Source organism: Pan troglodytes, chromosome 7 (genome assembly GCF_028858775.2).
Source record: "Pan troglodytes isolate AG18354 chromosome 7, NHGRI_mPanTro3-v2.0_pri, whole genome shotgun sequence".
Classification (NCBI taxonomy): Eukaryota; Metazoa; Chordata; class Mammalia; order Primates; family Hominidae; genus Pan; species Pan troglodytes.
In genome coordinates, this window is record NC_072405.2 from 73,862,498 (window position 1) to 73,868,147 (window position 5,650).

The window sequence follows — 5,650 nt, forward strand, 5'->3', positions numbered from 1 at the left end:
CAATTTGTATGCTATCTGAAAGCAAAAGAACTGTGAAGTTTTGAAAAACCATCTTTCTTTATTAAAATATTTAACTTTAACCTGGGATTAGTTGCTCACCTTCATTCAGTCATTTTTGTGGCTCACAACAGTCAGTGCCCATTGAAGGCCTTGCAGGCACTTCAGGTTTTCTAAGAACTAAATCATCCAATAAATATGACTTCATCCAGAGAAAACTACCAATACAACAGGACTTACTTGTCCACCTTCTCTCTCCTTGATGCTTAACTTTTTAATGTTATTCAGGAAGATTTTAGATGCATATAACACATCCATTGGTTACCACAAATGCTTTTTTCCAATCATTCATTCATTAGACATGTATATATTAGCAAACCACTATGTGTCCAGCTCTGGGCAACAGATAGCGAAAAGAATAGCAACCTTGGCCTCAGAACTTTTCTGAAGCTCTATTTGCTAGCTCTGTGACCTTCAGCAAATCATTTGCCCTTTCTGTAAGATAAGGAGATTGGACTAGATGACATTATTGGGGTATAAATGTCCTGTCCAACTCTAAATGCTATTGATTCTTTGTGTCAGCCTACATTTCCTGGGAGACTGAAGCATGACTTCTTCACCGTGTGTTTGCCAACTCTCTTGTGAGTCTTGCCTCAGCTCATTCTCAAACTCCCCCTCCTTGTTCCATAAATCTGCATACGAAAGGACCAGACAGCTGTAGCTCTCAACAGCTTTGGTTTTCATCAGTGCCTGTGTCATCCTGTGTGCTGAAGCTGCTTTTTAAAGGGGCCAAGCCTCCTTTAAACAATTCTAAATATTTTTGAAGATACAAACCAGAGCATAACAAGCTTACAAATAGATAAAGCAGTAGAGTTTTTCCACAGGTGGTTAAACTAACAAGAAGATATCTTTGTGGGAAATTTCCTATGATGTAGGTTGATTGTAGAGGGAACCAGAGCAACCTTGGAGAAGCTAGGATAATGTTAGACAGTGGGAAGAAATCGGGGAGAAAGGTAGCATCAGCAAAGGGGGCAGGACACAGGGAAGAAAAGCTGAGTTCAGAGAGGACATCCTGCATGCTACACACTCTGCCAGGTGTGCTATCCATATTCACCTAAATTTCCCCACAAAACCAAAAATGAGTCATAGTTGCAAGGAATGATACTGCAGCTGAAAAAAATACCACTGCTAGAACAACAAAGACTACTGATGAGTTTGTTAAATAAGTCAAAGATAGAGAAATAGACATTCCCACATTCATACCCTTTGCTATGGTTTGAATCCATGACTCAAAATTCTAGTGTTGAAAACATAATCTCCAATACAGCAGTGCTGGGAAGTGGGGCCTAGTGGAAGGTGTTTAGGTCATAAGGGCTCTGGCCTTCCGAGTGGATTAATTCCATTATAAAAATGGCTTACAAAAGTGTCTTCTCTCTCTTCTGCAGAGCAGAAGACACAGCCTTCATCTCGTCTTCCCCTTCCACCTTCTGCCATGTGAGGACACAGCAAGAAGGCCAATCCCAGATGCTGACACCTTGATCTTGGACCTCCCAGTCTCCAGAGTGTGAGAAATAAATTTCTGTTTCTTATAAATTACTCAATCTCATGTATTCTGTTATAGCAGCACAAATGGACTAAGACACCCTGCTATGTCCTCCTATAACTCTTTTCCTACAAGCCTCACCTTCACATCTAATTTTAAGTCATGTCACTGATTTAAAGGGGGAGAATTGTACTGTGGAAGCTCAGGTATGCATAAAGCAACAGACTTTTTTTTTTTTTAATACCAAGAGAACAGAAACAGTTAACAAAATACAGCAGAATGGTAACTTAATGTGAGATTTACATTTCAAAGTTTAAAACTCTAGATTCAAAAGCGAGCATGATTTTTGGCATGGCCTTTGGAAACCAGTGCCAACAACTCATACACACAACTTTTATTCCTCTGACCCCTGCAACTGCTTTGAAGAAATGGCATTTACCTTTTCAATGGTGAAATTAAAACATTTCCAAACATCAGCATTGTAAATTTCTGATCCCAATTTGTTGTGATGTCTAATCCCTTGTTGATTCCTGATTTTCACTTTTTAGTCTCCTGGATTTCATCTTGTTATTCTCATAGACTTATTTCCTGAGTAGATCAGGGACCTGGCTAAAGAAATGGTGTCCTTGATTAGGAAAAGGAAAAAATGTAGAACTTTAACAAAAGTCGGAAGCTTTAGAGTGATCAAATTCAGACTTTGTTCACAGAAAAATAAAAAATATAGTCACTCACCTATATGCTTCACTGGTATGACAACAGACAACCGACTATTTAGATTCATGAAGGTTGCAGGCTGCATGTTTCCTGTCATCATTTCATTAATGGACGTGCTATGGAATAGGACTCAGGAGGAAGTAGAAAAAGTATAACCTTTGGAATGTGGAGGGCTAAACTTTAGTCCCAGCTTCTCCAGTTAAAAGCTGTGTAGCCTCAGGCAAATGAATTGACAGATAAGGGCTTCAGCTTTCCTTATCTTTTATCAAAAAGAGGAGAAGAGAAAGAAAAGGAGGAGAGAATGAGGCAAGGAAGGGAGGGAGGAAGGGAAAAAAGTAAGTAGGAAGTAATAATAATAACTACCTCATAGGGCTGAGTGAGAGTGAAATAATATGTATGAAAGCCTTATACACAATGTAATGTTGTAATAGAGAAATAGAGTATTATTTGTAGAAATGGTACTTTAAACACTAACTCCTTTACATATTGAAAAAAAAATCCTGGAAACAAGCTGTGCCTGCTACAATATTTAATAAAAGCATCACCTTGAAATAAGCTGCAGAATCTTCACCCCAGGACAACTGCAGTTTGCTCTTGTTGAGTGACAGTGTAGGTCTGGATTTCCTAGGCATTTAGTTCAGCAATCTCTCCTCCCCCAAGAATGTGTCTTTTTTCATTAGCACCTTCCACAGATTAGAGATTTCTATGTTTGACTTTCCACTGGTTGTGTTTGTCCCTGAAGCCTGGAGTCCTGCACAGGTTAGAATGCCAGCCATCAGACTGTAGGATAAGTACAGTCCTGTCGACGACAGCCTCTGAACTGAAATAGTACGTGGTGGGTGATTGCCTCTGTTCATCGGAGCTGTTAGTTCTGGTCTGGTGTTCAGTAAAGAGAATACGAATCAGGACATGGAGCCTTGCAATAAAGAGGAACTAATGGAGGTAATTAGGAGAGAACACCTGTCAGTGAGAAACTGCACCTCTCCATTGGCCATAGCCAGCCATTGCTCCCAATTGTTATTCACAACAATGAAGAGCCTCTGGACTGTGAATGAGAGCTATGATGGACGGCAATAAAATTCACAAATGAGCTTTCACATTGTCTAATAAAATTCTATGACTTTGTCAATCTGTGTTGACACAGACCTACACAGGACTAGATGATAAAATGTTGTAATGGGAAGCTAATTGTTTCATTGGGTTTATACGTTTGTCTTTTATTTCTGTGGTTCCAGGTGCAAATTCCGACTATTTTTACAAGGGATCATGAGAACAGTAGTCAATTACCCTGAGTCAAACACCCCGAGTCAAATATCATAGCCCCACAAAGCATTTCAAGTCAAACACGGCTACAAATGGGCATAAAAATAAAACCCCCAACACATGAATCTGAACCTGGGGTTATGTAGAATCAGGGCTGCCTAAAACATGGCTCAGAACTTTACATTTTAAGCAATTATAAACAAAAGGTGAATACAGTCAGGTAAGTCATGTAGGTTCTAGATTAAAGAATTTTTTTTTTTCCTTTGAGACAGAGTCTTGCTCTGTTGCCCAGGCTAGAGTGCAATGGCTCGATCTCGGCTCACTGCAACCTCTGCCTCCTGAGTTCAACCAATTCTCCTGCCTCAGCCTCCCAAGTAGCTGGGATTACAGGTACCTGCCACCAAGTGCAGATAATTTTTTGTATTTTTAGTAGAGACAGGGTTTCACCATGTTGACCAGGCTGATCTCAAACTCCTGACCTCAGGTGATCCATCCGCCTCGGCCTCCCAAAGTGCTGGGATTACAGGTGTGAGCTACCGCACCCAGCCTTTTTTTTTTTTTTTTTTTTTTTTAAGACAAAGTCTCTCTCCATCACACAGGCTGGAGTGCAGTGACGCAACCTCGGCTCACTGCTGCAACCTCTGCCTTCCGGGTTCAATGGATTCTCCTGCCTCAGCCTCCTGAGTAGCTGGGACCACAGGCGCCCACCACCACACCCGGCGGCTAATTTTTGTATTTTTAGTAAAGACGAGTTTTCGCTATGTTGGCCAGACTGGTCTCAAACTCCTGACCTTAAGTGATCTGCCCGCCTTGGCCTCCCAAAGTGCTGGGATTACAGGCGTGAGCCATCGCACTCGGCCCATATTCATTCTAAAGATGTCATCTTGAAAGGGAATAAGAAAGCATGTTATGGCCTTATATTAGCCTCAGAAGATATTATTTTAAAAGTGTACTTTAATTCACAAGTAATTCTGGAAGGTATAACCTATAAAAGCAAAGATTTGCAAAAAATACTGAGATTTGTTGTAGGTGTACCTCAAGTTTATTTTATTTTACATGCCCAGCACGAAACACAGCTGAGCAAACAAATAATTGTGGAAGGAAGAAAGAGAAGGAGAAGAGACGGAAAGTAGGTTATATGTACAGATAACCTCTAGTGGTCAAAAACTGTTTCTAGTTTACTACTTTACTCCCATTGGCTAGAACAAGATAAGCATATAATAAATATTTAATAAATATTCTTGAGTAAAGAAATAAAAACAGCATATCAAATTTTGTCTCATTGATGGGACAAGCTGTTCATCTAAGTTATTTTTAATGCGGACTCAAAAGGTAAAGAATCAACAACTCTCTTAAATGTTTGTCCATTGAAAATCCACAAGCATGGGCACATGAATAACCTACAGCCACCTAGTCTTTTCCTATATTATAGGAGACAGGGAACATTATCCATTGGAATAATCACCTAGTAATGTCTGTTTGATAGTATATACATATATTATACTTTACTTGGAAAAAGTCTCCATTTCTCTAAGATACTAATTAAGGGTTAATTATGCTTGCTTCTTGCCTTTCTCATAAAGCATTATTGAATCAAAGCTGGTAGTGTATTTTGGATTGTTGGAAATACAGCAACAAAATAATTATTTTAGAAATAAAAATTGAAAAAAATGGAAGAAAAATCAAACTCTAGAACATAATGACATCTGAGAATCAGATTTCATAGGGGCTTAAATCTCATTAGCATCAGTTTTCAAAGCATTTCAGCCAATGGAACCATAGTTCACAAATAAATATAAATCAAGTGTGGAAGCCAGAAGTACTTCCAATCTCATATTCTCCTTTGGTGCCAAAATATATTCAAAATCAAAGTATAAATTTATGGGATAGTGAAGTCTTTCTTGACTACACAGACCCCAAGTTCTCCAGTAAATTAAATATGTTGTAGGACACAAAGATATTTTGTGTAGGATTTTCACAGAAGATTTTTAAAAACATTTGACAATTAAGATAACAAAAAACATATGATAAATTATCTTAAATAAAAATAAATATGATAATACTATACCAAGACAGGAATGCATATGATATAATAATTTGCATTGTGGTTGGAATTGACAAAAGTGAAAATCT